The 19,422-nt window shown below is 46.1% G+C and overlaps 1 pseudogene; it reads left to right on the top strand.

Annotated features, from left to right (window-relative positions):
• Window positions 1-6,450: 6,450 nt before the first annotated feature.
• LOC110892922 lies at window positions 6,451-17,322 on the top strand (annotated as a pseudogene).
• Window positions 17,323-19,422: the final 2,100 nt, after the last annotated feature.

Here is a 19,422-nt window from a genome sequence, read left to right on the forward strand (position 1 = left end):
AAAGCACATGCCCCCTTTTGATTCAAGGACTGGTGATGTTGCTGCTTTATGTTTTGCCTTCCAAACTTGTTTAGGCTTCTCTAATTTCTGAGGAGCCTTGGGCAAAATAGTTTGCTTTTCAACCTTTTTGTTTTTCAAAACTTGTTTCGGTTTCAAAGCATGTTTCCTTTTTGCTTTTGCAGCATTCCAGTCCCCATCAGATGGTTTAACCTGGGGATGCTTATTCATCATTGCCTTTGGTTCTTCAACCTTCATTGGCTTGGAATAAGATCTGTCCCGTGGTGTAATCTTCAGATGTTGTGTATAATACGGCACGTAGGGACGATGTGTGCAGTTTCTTGCAATGTGACCGGGTATGCCGCAGTTGTAGCAAGTCTGCTTCTTTACATAAGGGGCATATCCCGATCCATTCCATCCAACTGATGCTGGATTTGAGTTATAAGGCTTGTTGGATGATTTGTTTGCAGACTTTTCAACCTTTCTACCCTGCTTCTTATGTCCCTGTCTGCAACAGTTAGCACATTCACTTTTAGGGTTAGCATTTTCATTTCTAACTGTTTGCTTTGGAGGCACATATTTGTTTGAAGGGTGATGAAACAATGGTTAACCGGGCAGGGTTAACACACTGGTCTCGTCAAGAAGGGTTAATCCCTTCCTCTCGAGGATCGCTGGCTGGATCACCGGTGGTTGATCTCCTGCACAAGGAAACAAGCCGTGACTCGTAACAAGGAGGATGGGGTGGGGGGTGCTCCTTTTTACCACTCTCCGGCGTGAGAATCAGTAGTTTGCTTGAGAAGCAAAGTAAGATAGTAGTAGTAGTGAGAGAGTTGTGAAGAGATACCTCAAACCTGGTTTGGGGTTGGTATTTATAGCCGAGGAGTGAAGGAGGATGATGATGGATGGACTGACGACGTGCTGCACCTTTGCAGGTGTGTCAGGCTTGTCGGTTGTGGAGGTTACGCCACGTCAGTCCATTGCTTACGTAGCTCTGACATGTAACTGCCATTGGTGCCACTTGCACTGTGGTGTCAGTCCCACTTTTTGAGTGCATAGGACGCGGTGCAAGCCGCATCGCTGCATGCGGTAACGTCTGAAGTTACCGCGTCTCCTACTTGTGATCAAGGAATACGCGAGATGCGGTGCTAGCCGCATCGTCGTCCGCGGAGACTATTTGCCTGCATCCCTTGTTGTGACGAAAATGCCCATATGGTGCGGTGCCAGCCGCACCGTTATGTTCATCTTCTTCTATGCCTAAGGTAAGGCTTTCTTGTATTGATAGAAGTGTTCACTCGATGCGGTGCGAGGCCGCATCGCTGTGAATACTTCCGTTTTCATACACCAGATGTGATGCTATGTCGCATCACTCTACCGTTCTCATGTTCCATGTAAGTCCTCCTTCGTTACTAGATAGATTGGATTCAACCCTTGTGCCGACGCATTCTCGCATGGGCACAAGTAGGTTGTTAGCTAGTGGGGGTTTTGATAAGGGTAATGGTCACTCGCGGTCGATGCTGACGCGAGATCTGGGACCATACCCCTTCAAGTCCCCCCAGTCTAGTGTTGCTGCCACATACAAGTTGTATGTGGGAGGAGTACTGGACTATGGTGTTTGGAAGGTAGTTTGGAGTCTGGAGAAGATCCTAGACCATGTGTGGTCTTTTCTGTATGTAAATCAAGCTGGAGGTCTGGAAGGGTCATCTGACGCCTCTTCCGTATCGGTGAAGGAATTTCGTCTGATGCGAAATTCTCAGCCGATTTATGTCACCAGGTGGCTTGCCACCTGTTGTTGTGCCGAAGGTCTCTTGGAGACTTTGTTAGTAATGCTGCACAAACTTCGAACCAACCTCTGAGATGGTGGTTTGAAGGTATGCACAGGCTTTCAACCTCTGAGAGGTGGTCTTGTCTTCAAACCAATTGTTGAATTGGTGCATGAAGAAGAAAAGAAACTTTGGATCAATCTCTGAGATCGGGATCAAAAGTAGTTGATGCTTGTAAGTGCTTTGCTCAAGCTCTATGTTCAGCATCTAGTCATGAGATGACGATCCCTTTTTTGTTGGGTTTTCGTGTTCGTTGCCATAGCTCTCTAGCAACCGCACGTCCTTTGCGGTTACCTCGTTGCGTCATTGTTGGCCATGTTTGGTCGAACAATGTAGATTTGTACTATGGGTAAATAAACATGGTCATAGGCAAGGGTATGCCCACCATTGTTTATTCTATGCGGCCCATAGGCGGGCAAACAAAGTCATAAGCAGACTTGTTACCGCTGTTCGGACGCTTGCTGTTTGACAAGGGCTTGTTTAGAGCGCTTATCTGCGTTCTTTCTGGAGCCACTTACCTTCACGCTCCAATACCGAGTTTGCCTTGAAGTAGCTTCGCTCGGTGATGTGGAGTTAGCTTGGTTCTTCCGTAGCAACCATTCTGCGGAAGCTATGGTTATGTCCGTAGCTACTCATGAGTATCTGCGGTTTTGCATTCCCATATTCGCTCGAAGCGGGTGTGTTGCTCGGATGTAGATCTTGAAGGTTCAGGAGACAGGGTTGCTGATGTGCGCGCGCGTACATTCCCTTCCTTCCTTATGTTAAAGAAGGTGTTCATGTACCCTCTGCGGTTGTGAACCGGACAGGAGGGATTTGAAGCTTGAAGAGAATGAAGGCGATGCGGTTTACCTGTGTCTGAGATGCGGTTGAGTCCAAAGAACAATGCTGGTTCTGAGCATCTGACACACCTGAACGGGCTCGTGTGTGTCATGTCCGCATACTCCACGTGTGCTCGTGGGTAGTGCGGATAGGTATTATACCCCCTTATAGTGTAGAGATATATATTTTTACCTATTTTTAGGGGTATGTTAAAAAACGACATGCGGTATGGGTTATGGTGCGGTATACCAGAGAAACCGCATGCCGCTTATAATTAGATAACGTAGTCGCTTTTTGTTGCATACGTGGCTGATCTCACGTGTGAGTTGGTGGAAGTTGGTGAGATCTTCCTGGCATGTGCTGAAATGAGAGGACAGTTGCACTGCCCGAGGCATTAAATGCACTGTAGCAAGGAGTGTAAACGTCTCCTATGTCAGGCGCGTGGGCGGCCACGCGCGCGTGATAACCGTCAGCGAAAACGGCTCTTGACACGTGGTGTCACGCAATTCGCTCTTTTTGAACGTGATGATTCGTTTTCTCCCTCCGCATTAATTGCGATGGTTATATAAGGGGAAACCGTTCGTGGTTTCCCCTCACTTGTTTGAAATTTCAAAAATTTGCCGGTGAGAGAAAACTTGTTCTTTGTCTTCTCCGACGATATTTCTTGAAGTTCCGGTGAGGTTTTTAGTTTTTCCACTCACTGTCTTCTGTTTCTTTGATATACCTGATGGCTGAACCATCAAGTCCACACAATGTGGAGGGTGAAAACCCTGAACAGCCGGTAGTGGTGGAGGAAGAAGAAGAGGGGGCCGCCGGTGGTGGTTTACCGGCGTTAAAGTGGACCAAGAAGAGCTTTGATCGTCTGCTTCTTGATGTCCAAATGCCCCCTGAATATGGGGCTTGCTACCCATCGGAGGGTGACACTGGTGCCGACGCTCCGGCCGGTTACGTGACCATGTGGGCAGACTTTTTTGGTGACTGCAATCTCCGGTTACCTTTGACCGTTTTTGTTGTCGAGGTTTTGGAGTGGTACAAGGTCCGCATTTCTCAAGTGAGTCCGTTTGGTATGATCCGGATTCGAAATTTCGAATTCACATTTCGTGCTCTTGGTATAGAGCCTACCGTTGGAGATTTCCGACGGTTTTATCAACTGACGGTGTCCTTGAGGTTCTTTTCTTTCCGTCAGCGAGATGGTAGTCCCAAGCTGATGACTCCTCCCAAGGGGATGACGATGTGGAAAAAGAAGTTCTTTTACATCAAAGCTGCTGCCATTGTTGCAAAGATGACGTTTCGGAATGTGACCGAGACGATCATAGCAGAGACCATTGCGGTCCCAAGTTTGAAAACTGTGGAGTGGTTTCCGCAGTTGCAGACCATTGAGTCTGTGAAGTTGACCAACACACAGTTGTGGGTGTTGCGCATGATGTTGTCAAGGAGGAACAAGAAGTCGAAGCCCGTGGTGCGGGAGAAAAGTGGTGGTACGTACTTTTCATTTGTTTAACTTTCTTATCCTTGTATGCGTTACTGATTTGTGCGTTTGTTATCAGAGGACGCTCCCGTATGGAGGATGTTTGCCCCGGATTTCCAGGGTCAGGTGGAAAAAGTTGTTTGTGCGGATGGCGAGGAGGAGTTTAATGTTATCATCCGAGATAACTTCCGGGTGCCTACTGAAGCCGCATTAGCAGTTGAGTTGCCGCGGGGCAAAGGTATGTTTAGGAATCCTTTATTCTTGTGATAACAATAATGGTTGCACTGACTCACCTCTTGCATGGTTTTCATGCAGGTGATCTTGGGGCCTTAGGGGACCCTGATGCGAAGGGCGTGCCTAAGAGGCAGACGGTGAAAGGCGTGCGCTTTCGCCAAAAGAAAATATCGGAGGTCACTGTTGTGCCTCATTTGGTACCGCAGGCGGCAGGTATCTCTCACTCTTCTTTTCGTAGATACTTGGATTATGTGATAGTATCTGATACCCTTGAGGGTTTGGGTATAGCTGCGGGCTCGCAGTCTGGTGCTGGGAAAAGGCCAGTAGAAGAGACGGCTGCTGGTGCCGGTGGACCGAAACGTCGGAGGCTGCAGTCTAAGAGGACTGTTCTGACATCGAAGAAACCTGCGGTTACCGTTGGTAAGTGTTGTTTAGCTGGTCTCACGTGTGATGTATAACATGTGTTTTGATAGCTATTTGATTTGGTTTTGCAGAGCTTCAAGATAAGGATTTCACTATCTTTGATGCTCCAGAGTCACCGCCGCATGATGCGGGTGCGGGTGTGACTGAGGAACCTTCGACACCTCCTGTCAAGGTGGTGCCTGAGTCAACCGTGCGGAAGGAGGGTACCTCAGAGAAGGTTGCGACCCAGATATTCGATACCGTTGACTCGTCCAACAATCTGATCTCTCCCAATGAGGGAGATAATTTGAGTGTGCGGTTTGCTGATTCTGGGAAGCAACAGTCTGATGCAGAACCGCAACAAACTGATGCTGAAGCGCGGCATCATGATGCTGAGCCGCGGAGGTCTCCTGCGGGTGAGAAGGGTACCGGTTCGTCTGCCGGTGGTGCGGGTTATGATGGGCCTCCAATTCAGCCTGGGGAGTCTGAATTGGAGTATTACTACCGCACCTATACCCAGGGTCGAAGTACTGTTTATCACCGACCCCCCTGGTCTGTTATGCAGGGGGATGATATTTCCAATGACCCCTCTGCGTGCAAAGAGATTCTGGGTGGTTTGGGCACCCCTTTTGAAGTAGAACGTGCCCGTGCCGCACCTCGTGAGCTGCGTATAAACCAGCTCTCAACAATGTTAATAGGATCTTCCATTGTGGCGAATGCCATTTTGGAAGATTACAAGGTGTTGGGCCGCCGCGAGGAAGAAGCTGCTCGCATGCGGGCTGAGGCGGAAAAGTTGGTCGAGGCTGCTCGAGCGGGTGCGGAGCAGCTTGAGAAAGATAGGGCTGCTTTTGAGAAGCAGAAACAGACCGCGGAGTGGGCTGCCGCTGCTCAGCTTAAACAGGTTCGTACTCTTGCCAAACTCCTTTCTGATGAACGCAAGAGTTGGAATGAAAAGTTGTCCAATGAGCGTAAGAAGTGGAACGAATCTTGGGCTAAGCAGAATGACACTCTGTTTCGTGCTCGGCAGGAGTTGACGAACGCCAAGGCAGCGAACGTTGCCTTGGGCAAAGAAAAAGCTGCAGCTGAGGTAATTGCGGTTAAGGCGCAGCAGGCAAAGGCCGAGGCCCTAAAGGCGCTTGAAGAGGCCAAGGAAGCCGGGGCGCGTGCTGCAAAGGCCCTTGAGGAGGCCGAAGAGAAGGAGAGCCGTTCTTCTAAGGCTCTTGAAGAGGCGAATGCGGAGCGCATTCGTTTGGATAAAGTTGTTGCCAGCCTGCAGGTATGTTTCGTTGCCTCTGTTGTATATTTCGTTCATTGTTTTGAAAATGTTTATCGAGTAAACTGTTTGCTGTTTTTTGACAGGCTGAGGTTCAGGCCCGGGAGACCGCGGTTACAGACCTTACTGCCCGCGTGTCGGTTGCGAAGGAGCGGGCTGATGCCGCTGTTGAGGCCAAGGATGCCTTGGTGTCCTCTTTTGACCAGCTGAAGGCTGACCGTGAGTGGTTGCGGACTCACGGTATCGCGCGTGTAAGTATCCGTTGCCTATATATTTGCTTGGATTATCATCCGAGACTTATGATCTTTTCATTGCAGATTGTTGAGGCTATCATGGATGCCCCTGAGACCGCAGCTGGCTTGGATTTGGTCAAGCAGCGTGCTCGTGACGCTGGTTTTAAAGCTGGTTATAGCCGCTGTATTTCCCATATGAACGTCATGTCTATAGGCGGTGATATCGAAGAGCGATCCGGCTTCCGGGACGTGGATACCGAGTCGCTTCTTAAAGCGGCCGAAGTCTCCTTTTATGATACGTCCCTTGCCTGTGTAGAGGAACTGGACAATTGTTTAGAGGCTGCGTACTATGTTGATCGCCTGCGGATGCTGTATCCGGATGCGGAAGAGGAAGATCCCGCTGGTGGTGCCGGAGGAGGTGCGGGAACCAGCGGTACAAAATAGGGTTTAGGTTGGCTAGTGTGCCTCCTTTTTGTTTTCCTCTTGTATATAATAGGAACTTTATGTAAATCCATTAAGCATCACGTGGGTGCTTGAATTTTTTGAATATAAAGTTTTGTGTTCAGTTTGTACAAGTGTTTTTAATTCTTGCATTTCTGAACGTATGTATGCGTCACTTTACCCATTTGTGAATGGGGTCAAGTATACTCCATACCTTTATCGTATAAGTACGCCTCAATTTTGTTATTTACCGCGTTAGGGTTTTAGAATTGTGTAAGCTTTGTAAAAGCTTATATATCCGGAACTCTACCTATTTGTGAATGGGGTCAAGTGTACTCCACACCTTTGTCGTATGAGTACGCGTCAATTCCATTGTTTGCCTTTTTGGGCTCAGGAATTGTGTAAGCTTTGTAAAAGCTTATATATCCGGAACTCTATCCATTTGTGAATGGGGTCAAGTGTACTCCCTACCTTTGTCGTATGAGTACGCGTCAATTCCATTGTTTGCCTTTTTGGGCTCAGGAATTGTGTTAAGTGTTAACAAAAAACTTGTTTATCCGGCCGGATAAATATGCAAGTCTTTTTGCCTTCTGCTGGCCTATTACAATATTTGTGTGTGGTCACCACTTTGTATGGGTATCTCGAATGAAGATTTTGCCAATCTGTTTTTGGGATACCGCAAAGTGGAACACGCATTTGTAATAGTAGTAACAAACAACAATGTATAAAATTGCTTATTTATTTATTTGCAAATGGCCTGCGGCCCGATAGGTTACATAGAGAAATGTAAGAACATGGCTTACATATAACAGCGTCGAAGCTGTTGTGCATTCCATGTTCGTGCGATAGGTTCGCCTTCTAGCGTTTGTAATTTGTACGCGCCTTTCCCTAAGACCTCTTTGATGAGGTAGGGTCCTTCCCACTTGGGGGCAAGTTTGCCTGGGCGCTCGGCATTAGATGCCTCATTGTCGCGTAGGACGTAGTCTCCTGGGTTGAAAGTACAAACGCGGACGCGCGTGTTGTAGTACTTTTCAAGTTTGGATTTGTATTTGGCCTCGTTGATGGCAGCGTTTTCGCACCTTTCTTCCAAGAGGTCCAAATCGATCCTGCGTTCCGTGTTGTTGTCTAGTTTTTCAATAGCCAACATTCTAGGAGAGGGGAGACCTACTTCTGCGGGGATCACCGCTTCTGAACCGTAGACTAGGCTGAAGGGTGTTTCCCCGTTGCTTGTTTTTGGGCTAGTACGGTGAGCCCATAAGATACTTGGGAGTTCATCGACCCAGCCACGCCTGGCCGTTCCCAACCGTGCCTTGATCCCTTCGACTAGGCTTTTATTGATACTCTCAACCTGGCCGTTCCCTTGCGGGTGTGCGACTGATGAAAATATGTGCTCAATATGTAGTTCTTCTAGCCATTTCTGAAATTCGTCGGCAGCGAAGTTGGTGCCGTTATCGGTGACAATGCACATTGGTAAACCGAAACGGCAGATGATGTGTTCCCAAATGAACTTTCTTGTTATCATAGCGGTGGTTGAGGGGAGCGGTTTTGCTTCTACCCATTTTGTGAAGTAATCAACCGCTACTATGATAAATTTGACCGCACCCGGAGCGTCAGGGAATGGTCCCACAACGTCAATTGCCCATTTCTGAAAGGGCCATGCGGTTGTGACGGGGACTAAGTTGTTCTTTGGCCGCAAGGTTTTTGGAGCATGACGTTGACAGTCAATGCACTTGCGCAACTCTTTGACGGCGTCCAGGTGCATGCCGGGCCAGTAATACCCGGCATTCATGATTTTGGCTACTACCATGCGTGGTCCAGCATGTATGCCACATATGCCCTCGTGTATCTCTCGGATGAGGTATGTGGCATCCTGGGGGTTGACGCATCGTAGTAGTGGCCCTAGGTATGATTTGCGGTATAAGATACCGTCTCCCATTTGATTAATGGCACGCTTTGTATTGTAGCTTGCGTGCCTCTGACTTGCTTTCGGGGGTCACACCTGATTGCAGATATGCGATAATAGGTGTCATCCATGATGTTGAACCGTATTGAATAACGTTGACTTGGCGCAGGGGTACCGAAGGATTTTGTAGAATTTCTATGCGTATCTCCTTTGCCAAGTGTTGGAAGCTAGTAGATGCAAGTTTTGATAGTGCATCTGCGGACTTGTTTTCGCTTCGATTAATATGTCGGATATTAAACGAAGCGAATTGGGATGTTAGTTGCAGGGCTTGTTCAAGGTAGAGGATCATGATGTCCCCTTTTGCGGCATAATCACCGCGTATTTGTCCTGCAACCAACAAAGAATCGACGTGCGCTTCCAAGTGTTGCACGCCGAGTTTGACTGCTAAACGTAGTCCCGCAAACAGGGCCTCATATTCTGCCTCGTTGTTTGTGCTTTTGAAATCGAGGCGGATTGCATATGTAAGCTCTTGGCCGTCAGGGCTGACAGGTCGCAGACCTGCACCCGCACCTTCCTCGTTGGAGGCACCATCGGTGAATAGTGCCCATGTTTCTGAGGAGGATGGCGTTGGTGCAGGAGTTTGTGCTTCTTCGCATTCTTGGATGCGATTCACCGGTACTTCGGCGGCGAAATCAGCTAAGATCTGGCCTTTAATCGCGGGGCGCGGTTTATAGTGTATCGTGTGCGCGCCCAGCTCGATTGCCCATTTTGCTAATCTCCCAGAGATGTCGGGTTTGGATAGGATCGGGCCGATCCTGTAATTGGTTAGCACTGTGATGACGTGGTCTACGAAGTAGCGTCGTAACCGTCTTGAAGCGTGCACTAATGCTAGCACCAATTTTTCCATTATTGAGTATCTCGTCTCTGGGTCGTTGAGCATCTTGCTGATGTAATAGATGGGTGTTTGAACCCCCTTTCGCTCCACTATCAATACCGCACCCACCGCGTTATCCGCGACGGATAGGTATAATATGAGTGGCTCATCCTTGCGTGGTGCGGTTAGAGTTGGGAGTTGTATCAAACACTCCTTCATTTCCCGGAAGGCCTGTTCAGCCTCTGCGGTCCACTGGAATTGTTCTTTCTTTGAACAGCTCCGCAGGGTCTTGATGAACGGATAAGACTTAGCTGCATGGTTGGCTAAGAATCTATTGAGTGCCGCTAGCCTGCCGGCTAGCCGTTGCATATCTTTCATCGATGAAGGCGATGGCATGCGCTCGATCGCCTGGACTTTCTCCGGGTTTACCTTGAATCCATCTTTAGTCACGATGAACCCAAGGAATTTGCCTTCCTCCATTCCAAACGAGCATTTCCCTGGATTGAGCTTTATGTTAACGCTTCGCAGAGTTTGGAATGTTCTTTCAATATCCGTGAGCATGGTATCCTCTTCCATGCTCATGACGACCAGGTCGTCCATGTAGATTTCGACACTTTTGCTTATTTGCCCGCGGAAAGTGTCGTTCATCAACTTTTGATAGGTTGAGCCCGCGTTGCGCAACCCAAACGGCATCTTTGTATAACAGTAATTTCCGGTGGGAGTCCGGAATGCCGTTTTGTCTTCATCCTCGATTGCCATTTGTACTTGATGGTACCCTTTGTAGCAATCGAGGAAACACTTCCACCTGAATGGTGCGAGATTATCGACTTTTTCGTCGATTTCTGGAAGCGCGTAACAATCCTTGGGGCAGGCTTTGTTAAGGTCTTTGTAATCGACGCACATGCGCCAGCCCCCGGACGGTTTTTCTACCATGACTGGGTTGGATAACCAAGTCTGGTATTTAACTTCCCGCAGGATGCCTGCGGAGAGCAGTTCTTCGATCTGCTCTTGCATCGCCTGATTTTTAGCGGACCCAAGGTGGCGTTGGCCTTGGATCACTGGCTTAATACCTGGCAAGGTATTCAAGTGATGTTGCGCGATATCACGTGGGACCCCGGTCATGTCCGCGGGTGTCCAAGCGAAGATGTCTTGGTTCCTGAAGAGAAGCTGCTTCAGGTGCGCTTTGGTGGTCGGGGATAAGGCGTGACCCAATGTGACCTTTTGTTCTGGGTATCTCGCGTTCAGAACCCATTTTTCTGGTTGGTCGTTGGGAGTGGGCCTTGCGACCTTGGTCGGACGTACTTCGTCCGACATCATGACGTCCCTGCGGGCATAGATTATCGCGACCCCCGATTCGGTTGGGAAACCAACCGCAGAGTGGGGGACGGACGTAATCATATTGAAATCTCCTTGGGATTCTCTCCGGAGGAGTACGTCATATCTGGAGGTGTGAGGTAAAACCATGAAGTTTACCTCTTCTGTCCTTGTGCGATTTCCGCTGGAAAGACGCACAGGAAAAGTAATTTGGCCCAGGGGAAAGACAGTTTCCCCTGCGAACCCAGCCAATGGGTAATCTACTGCTTGCAACCGATCTTTGTCCTCCTGGTCGAACTGGTTGAAGCATTGTTCGTAGATTATATCAGAAGTACTGCCCGGGTCAATGAATAGACGCTCGGTGCAGTAGTGTGCCAGTTGGCCTGAAATAACGACGGCGCGCCTATCGCGCGGTCCGCCTCGGACTTTTGGAAAGACGACTTGCTCGTCTTTCCAGTCACATTCCGGCCTTCTCGCCGCTTTGCGCGGCCTGCCTTTACCTCCGTGGATCATGTGGGTGGAAGCCACGTACATGGTTCTCTTCCCGGAGGAGGTACCTTCGCCATGAGGGGTGATGCGCTTGGTGGGTTTTTGCCCACCTAGCAAAAGGTGTTGCAGTTTCCCCTCCTTTAAGGCCCGCTCAATCTCCAGCCGGAGACTGATGCAGTTGTTGGTGGTGTGGCCCGAGTCCTTGTGGTACTCACAGTAGAGTGTGAGGTCCTGATTTTTCTTGGACTTCATTGGTTGGGCCGGTCGCAAGAACTGTGGGTCCGCAAGGAGGACCTCACTTGGCGACATGGTGATCTCGGTCCAATTGCGGTCCCGAGAATCTTTTTTTGACGCCCGACTGTCTCGGGCGGGGTTGTAGTTCCTTGGGTCGAACGTGTTGGTTCGCGGGAAATACGGTTTGGAAATATCACGATTTCCAACGTCCCGGTTGCGTTTATTATTACGCTTGGACCCTTGGTGGGACGTTTCGGCTTGGGGCTTTGCCTTTGCCACGTGCGGTTCGAGTGACCGCTGTGTCTGGGCGTATGTCTTGACCGCGGTCATGACATCCTCCCATTTTTTGGGCAAGCCCTCCTTGCCAGAGATAGTCATGATCATCTCTCTGTCTTTGACGGCCCGGATGAAGTGGTTTCGTGCCATCTGGTCTGCCACGTCACCTATCTCCAGGCACTCTTTATTGTAACGGACGACGAATGCCTCGAGGGATTCGTCGTCCCTTCGCCAGATGTTCATGACGTCCAACGAATCACGTTCGTGGCGTCGCTGCTGGCTAAAATGGGCGAGGAACTTGGTACGCAAGTCCTCGAATGAATCCAGTGATCCCACTGGCAAAGAATCGAACCATGCCCTGGCCAGGCCCGTAAGGGTCTGGGGGAAAAAATTACACCAAGTGGGTTCATCCCACTGGCCGTTGATGCCCGCGCCCATGAAGATGTTCATGTGGTCGTCTGGGTCGGTCGAACCACTGTATTTCCCAACGTTGAATGGGAACTTTGTCGTGGTGACATGGGCGTTGGCGATCCGCGTACCGAACTTGGAATTTTCGGCCGCTGCCATTGGCCTGTATGGTTCATTCGCAGGGCGCTTAGCCGCCCTGAGGTATGTGTTACGGGGGTGACTGGGAGGAACGTAGTTGCGTCCTCCCGGTCTGCTGCTGGTGTCATGTGAATCCCCGCGGTAGGTACAGTCGTCAGGGTCGGTATGACCGTACCCTTCGGTGTATGGTTGTGGGCCCAATCGGCTTTGAATGCCTGGGCCGCGTCGGGAGGTTGATCGCCTCCTGTCCTCGCCATGGGGGCGGGTATGCACCGGTCCTCTGGTGTGGGACCCGTATGAGGAATCGTCCTCGTTGAGGGTGTGGACCGAACAGTAAGACGATCCGCGGTCTTCACGTCGGCTTCTTGAAGCCGGACGTGAATGTACCCTGCCGTCGTATTGTAAAATACGATCAGCAGGGGTGTGCGGTGCTGGGGTAGGCCCAGCTCGTATATTCGCTTCCGTACAAGCGTGGTTGTATGCTGCTGTCAGCAGGGCTGCCTGCTGCTCGTACCAGGTATGAACGGTCATGCCTGGTGGGATCACAGATGCGAACTGTGATAAATCATGTCCAAACATAAAGGAGGGACTCCTTTGTGTGGACGTGCCGATGTGTCCGGGTTGGGAGGTCGAGGCATTGACCCCTACCGGAGGTGGGATTGGGGGATTTGGGTTATCCGCAGTGTTGTTTTGGTGATCAGTCATGATCTTGAGAGAGGGAAAAGGATAGATGAGAAAATGCTAAGAGTAGCGGTGGGCGCCAATGATGAAACAATGGTTAACCGGACACACTGGTCTCGTCAAGAGGGGTTAATCCCTTCCTCTCGAGGATCGCTGGCTGGATCACCGGTGGTTGATCTCCTGCACAAGGAAACAAGCCGTGACTCGTAACAAGGAGGATGGGGTGGGGGGTGCTCCTTGTTACCACTCTCCGGCGTGAGAATCAGTAGTTTGCTTGAGAAGCAAAGTAAGATAGTAGTAGTAGTGAGAGAGTTGTGAAGAGATACCTCAAACCTGGTTTGGGGTTGGTATTTATAGCCGAGGAGTGAAGGAGGATGATGATGGATGGACTGACGACGTGCTGCACCTTTGCAGGTGTGTCAGGCTTGTCGGTTGTGGAGGTTACGCCACGTCAGTCCATTGCTTACGTAGCTCTGACAGGTAACTGCCATTGGTGCCACTTGCACTGTGGTGTCAGTCCCATTGTTGAGTGCATAGGACGCGGTGCAAGCCGCATCGCTGCATGCGGTAACGTCTGAAGTTACCGCGTCTCCTACTTGTGATCAAGGAATACGCGAGATGCGGTGCTAGCCGCATCGTCGTCCGCGGAGACTATTTGCCTGCATCCCTTGTTGTGACGAAAATGCCCATATGGTGCGGTGCCAGCCGCACCGTTATGTTCATCTTCTTCTATGCCTAAGGTAAGGCTTTCTTGTATTGATAGAAGTGTTCACTGGATGCGGTGCGAGGCCGCATCGCTGTGAATACTTCCGTTTTCATACACCAGATGTGATGCTATGTCGCATCACTCTACCGTTCTCATGTTCCATGTAAGTCCTCCTTCGTTACTAGATAGATTGGATTCAACCCTTGTGTCGACGCATTCTCGCATGGGCACAAGTAGGTTGTTAGCTAGTGGGGGTTTTGATAAGGGTAATGGTCACTCGCGGTCGATGCTGACGCGAGATCTGGGACCATACCCCTTCACCGAGAGTCGAAGGTGATTTGCAGGTTTACCGGAGATGACGGAGGTGGTTCGATATTAAGTTGCAGGTCGATGTGATGATGCTGAAACAGAGGGTGCGGTAATGATAACGATAATGCTGAAACAGAGGGTGTCGTGATGATCGACTGGCAGTGATGTTACCGGTGGGTGTGAACCGATATGTGGAGAAGATGAAGTTGAAGGTTCCGGTGATCGGTGGCGGGTCGGTAATGAAAGTGGAGGAATGAACGGAGGTGTTGTTGGTGTGTCGCAGGTGGAGGTTAAGATGAACGGTAACTGTTATGATGAACGGTGGCGCAGGTTATCGGTGTTGATCGGAGAAGACGATGGTGATGATGTCTTGATCGCACAAGAAGTTGATCGCACAAGAAGACTAATCGCACAAGGAGGATGATTCTGATCGCACAAGAAGTTGATCGCACAAGAGGTTTCGGTCGCATAAGAAATTGATGAAGATGATGTATTGTTGTCTGCTGATGAAGATGATCGCACAAGCAATTTAATGAATCGCACAATATAATTCGGTCGCACAAGCCAAAGATAATCGCACAAGATCCCGTAGTCGCACAATTTTGTTGAAGATGATGAATGTTTGCAGTCGCACAAGGAGTTATCTCACAAGATAAAGGAAGATGATGATTGAATTACACAAGATTGTCTGCTGTTGATCGCACAAGAAAAAAATATTTTGACTTTGGAATCGCACAAGTCTTCTCAAAATCCGTAGTCGCACAAGGAGCCCGTGAAGATAATTTTAATTAACAACTCACACAATAATGAGGCAGCCAATCAAATCTCGAAAATCAAGGAATAATTTTTGAAAACCAATTTCCTTGATTCTTTCCACCAATACTTTCCGAAATAAGAGCAAACACAATTAATACTTTTCCAAAGCAGATCAAATATGAGAATTTCTAACTGTTCTTGAATCTTCAACCCTGTTCTTCGTGTTCATGGAATCCAAAAAAAATTTCTTGTTCTTCGAATGATATCCAACGAACCGAGCCTTCGTGAGACTACTTAGGCTCTGATACCAATTGTAAGTCCAAGAACACTACACAATCGGATATCAAACACTAATCAAAGCGCGGAATACTGAGAAAAGTGTAGAAGAACAAGAATAAATAATTGATTGATTAACCAAAGTGCACACGGTTTCTAGAGAACCGTCTGGTACACCCACACAGAAATCAAAAAAATGACAAGAAGAACAACCAAACTCTCTAAAAATGTCTAACCTAATAATGACCTAGGCTCACCCTATTTATAGTTACATAGTGTGGCCTAGTTACAAGTTGGGCCAAGCCCACATGCACATTACTAACCAAACAGGCCCAAATCCCTTAATTAGCCCACATGGCTTATTCCATTACTATCTAACCCACTACAAGGCTAAGCCTAATAGCCTGTAATTATGTTTGATAAAGATAGGCGTAAACATACACCATTATAGGGCCTTACAAATATGTTGCAGGAATTTGGTGTTAAAAAATTGACCAGCAAACATATATGAAGACTGTATTGAGATGTATGAAACACAGGTTAGAAACTTAAGTAGGTATGCCATCATGTGTGTCTCAACAAGCACTTCATGTACACAAACTGGTACACTAACCCACCAACTGTCACCCAGCAAAGATTTACCAGGGTTAAATCATCCATAACCTAAGGCAGCTTCACTTAAAGATTTTTATCAGTACAAGATTATGTTGGCCAAGATAAAGGTTTGCGCCAATCCAACACATGTTTCTGCATTCTTTTCACGTCTAATATATTGCAACAATAATCAAGATTTAGCCTAGCTTAACAGCTTCGGTCAGATAACAGGTAAAAATGGGTCATTTTAAGAAGTATATATTTACTTCCGGCTAACATGATTTATAGTTAAAATGAGTTGGATTGAAACAGGTCGATTTAGGGAAAAAATATCAAAATGGTTTTGTTTGTATGGGTTGAAATTGGCCACTACATGTTTCTATCTTTTCTAATTGTAGTAGACTCTTTTTAGTTCTTGGCAAGAGATGTATTGTAGTAGATACGGAAAATGGCCGAACCGGAAGAATTTGTTAAGGGGTCAAAATACGTCGAGACGGGTCACACAAACCCTTGGACACTTTTGTCTTTTCCAGTTCTTGATCTTTTATATAGAAGTAATGTTTAAGTATTATTATCAATCAATACTTAAACAATTGCTACTCTATCTACGTTTTCATTGGAGTGATCAGTTATGTATGTAAATGATTCTTTAGTGGATGATATATGTTCAAGTGTGTGTTGTTTATTAGTTGTATAATCTGTGCTGGTGTAACAGGTGGATAATGTTAACAGACATGGCATACTTTTGGAACTTGTACAAGTTCTTAGTGATCCTAATTTCATCTTCACAGAAGCATACATAAGTTCTGATGGAGGGTGGTGCATGGATGGTATATATTTCAGTTTTTAATCTCTTTTTTTTCTAACCCGAGTCAAGTTTTGTAGTAGTTTTAAGTTTTTAATAAGTTCTTTCTTTCTTTCATAGTTTTTAGTGTTAATGATCAAGATAGAAACAAAATCACTGATGTGGAAGTTTAGATTACAATCAAAAAGTTAGAACATAAAACTTTATGAAGTGTTCTAAACACATTAATGGTATGAATAGTGTATGTATTCATTAAAAATATGATTTCTTTGCTTTGTTTTCAGGCACATGGCTCGAAAACAAGCTTTACAACATCAGTTGATTCAATCGGGGTCACATTGTCAACAGATCACACAGTAGTTGAGTTAATATGAAGTGATAGACATGGGATACTTTCTGAACAACATGCGGTCGTCACACACGTGGAGTGTAACGTGTTGAACGATGAGGTTTGGACCCACAACACATTGGTTGCATTTGTAATGCAAGTGACTGATGAGGAGTCAGGGTTAGCCATTATGGACTAGGATAAACTTTCTGTTGTAAATAAAATGCTTTGCAATGTGCTTAAAGGTAGCAACAAAGGTAACGAGGCTAAAATCATGGTCTCTCATGGCGTGACCCACAGTAAAAGACGGTTATACCAGATGATGTTTACAGATAGAGATTATGAGAGACCATAATAGGGTTGAAGTGAAAATCAAAGGCTTGATGTTAAAGTTATTATTTGGTATGATAAAGACTATTCCGTTGTTACGATTAGGTGTAAAGACATGCCCAAAGTTTTATTCAATACGATTTGCACGTTAAGGGAAATGGAATGTGTGGTATTTCATGGAAATGTAGATGCTGAAAGGCCCAAAGCTTACTAGGTTTGTGATTCGCAAAGTTTGAATATTTTTTTATTATAAATCTGACCGTTGTTGACTTTATAACGTTTTGTTTTGTTTTGTAGGAATATTGTGCTCTCGACTGTGGTGAACCTATGTGAGAAGCTTCCTTCTGAAGGTTTTCTCCTTTTATGGATGCAGTTTCAATATTGTGCCAACTTCTTCGGTATCAGGGGAGAAGCTTAGAGGAGGCCGGATCGCGCCTCGGCCCGTGTGGTTTTTTCGCCCAGTAGTGTTAAATTTCAGGTTTTCGAGAATTTTTTTAAATGTGTATTGGTTCGGCTCAGGCTGATTTTATCTCCAAAAAACATTAGGCCCGCTCTAATTTTTAGAAGTTATGAGATATAACGTTTGTCATTGTAATTAAGGTAGTGCAACCTCTAGACTTTAGTTATTTAAGCATTTTTAATTAATAAAACTAGTTGTATTATTTTTAAAATTGGAAGGGTTGGAATTGTAATTAACTAAAGTACCAAACCCCCTTCTAAACTAAAAAGAAAAATCGATTTCACACATTAGCAGCGATGTGAAGCTTGCTGACCTGGGTGCCGACTTCATCACTGATTCACTTCAAGTCTTCATTCTTCAAAAATCAACAATCGACATCAAGAATTCAAAGGCAATCGACTTCAAGTGTGTTACTGTGTAAGTTTTTTAACATTTTACTGTTCATTTAGTTCAATTTCTTGATTTGTTCAATTTGTTTTTCAAATAGAAAGATTTGTATGGTGCCCAATTCAATTCTTCTTGCTTTATAAAGCTATTAATTTGTTATTATTAGCGTAATTGGTTTTTTAGTAGGTTCAAAATGGGGAAGAACAAAACAATTGATTCTTTTTCAAAAAGAAAGATGATGAACAAGTGTCTAAGCGCCATAAAGCTTCAACAAGTGAGTCTCAACCGCAACCGCAACCACAAGGACTTGAAAATGAAAAATCAACAAGTGTTTGTTGGGAACTCAAGTTCCACAATCAAATACTAATGAAGTGGATGTTAGCAACCTTGAAAGAGATCCGGCTCAACGAAAACCAATGTCGACGTATCTGATTAATATAAGGGAACAAGTAAGACGTGTGTATCTCACTTTAGGAGCTTACCAACTTCATCTTAAAGAGTACCCTAACAAAGATTCAAAGGACCATACACGTAGATTCCAATATGCTTGGTTTGCTATTTATCCGAATTAGTTAGATTATTCTCCCACAAAACATGCTTCATATTGCTTTCTTTGTTATCTATTTAGCGATAAACCAAATGTTATTCATGGTCGTGATGCATTTACAAGTAAAGATTTTGATATGTTTAAAAGGGTCAATGGGAAAAAATGTTCATTTGTGCAACATCTTAGAAGTGCACAACATAAAAATGCACATACATATAGTGAAAACTTGATGAACCAACAAGCACATGTTGATAATTTCATCTTGACACAAACTGAAGAGCAAATAACCAAGAATCGGTTACGATTAAAAGCAACGATCGATGTAGTTCATTGGTTGACATTCCAAGCTGTAACACCCCGAAAATATAAAGCTTGATCTTAGAATTATAAAGTATTAAATAAACGAAAACAAACTAACTAGGACTAAATAACCCAGTTAGTTACAAGTCTTGTAGTAACTCATAAGTGGGTTAAAAACACTCAAAGTATGAACTAAAAGAAATTAGAGGGACCAAAGGTCTTTAAATTGAAACTAATTATAATAAAAACATTTTATTAAACACAAAACACGCATTTGTGTGTGTGCTGGGATCGTTAAAACACAGAGGGAGCGACCAGAGCTTCTCCAAAACCCTAGTTCATGTTATTTGATCAAATTGAAGACCAAATTTAGTCCCAAATCAAAATCCGAACATAGATTAGTGTTAGGATCGGAGGCTCTCATGATTGCGTTGTTTGTATAAATCGAACATTCAGAAAATATGAAACAGTGAAAAGTGCAGCGGAAATGAATACAGACTTTGTAAACACAATCCAAAGAAGAGAATAGTTTGATAAACACATGCTTCAATTTGAGTCGAATGATTATAATACAAATCAAAGGATTACAAGCATGCTTACAATACTAAACTCCCCCTCAG

This window comes from Helianthus annuus, chromosome 12, assembly GCF_002127325.2.
Source record: "Helianthus annuus cultivar XRQ/B chromosome 12, HanXRQr2.0-SUNRISE, whole genome shotgun sequence".
NCBI classification, from domain to species: domain Eukaryota; kingdom Viridiplantae; phylum Streptophyta; class Magnoliopsida; order Asterales; family Asteraceae; genus Helianthus; species Helianthus annuus.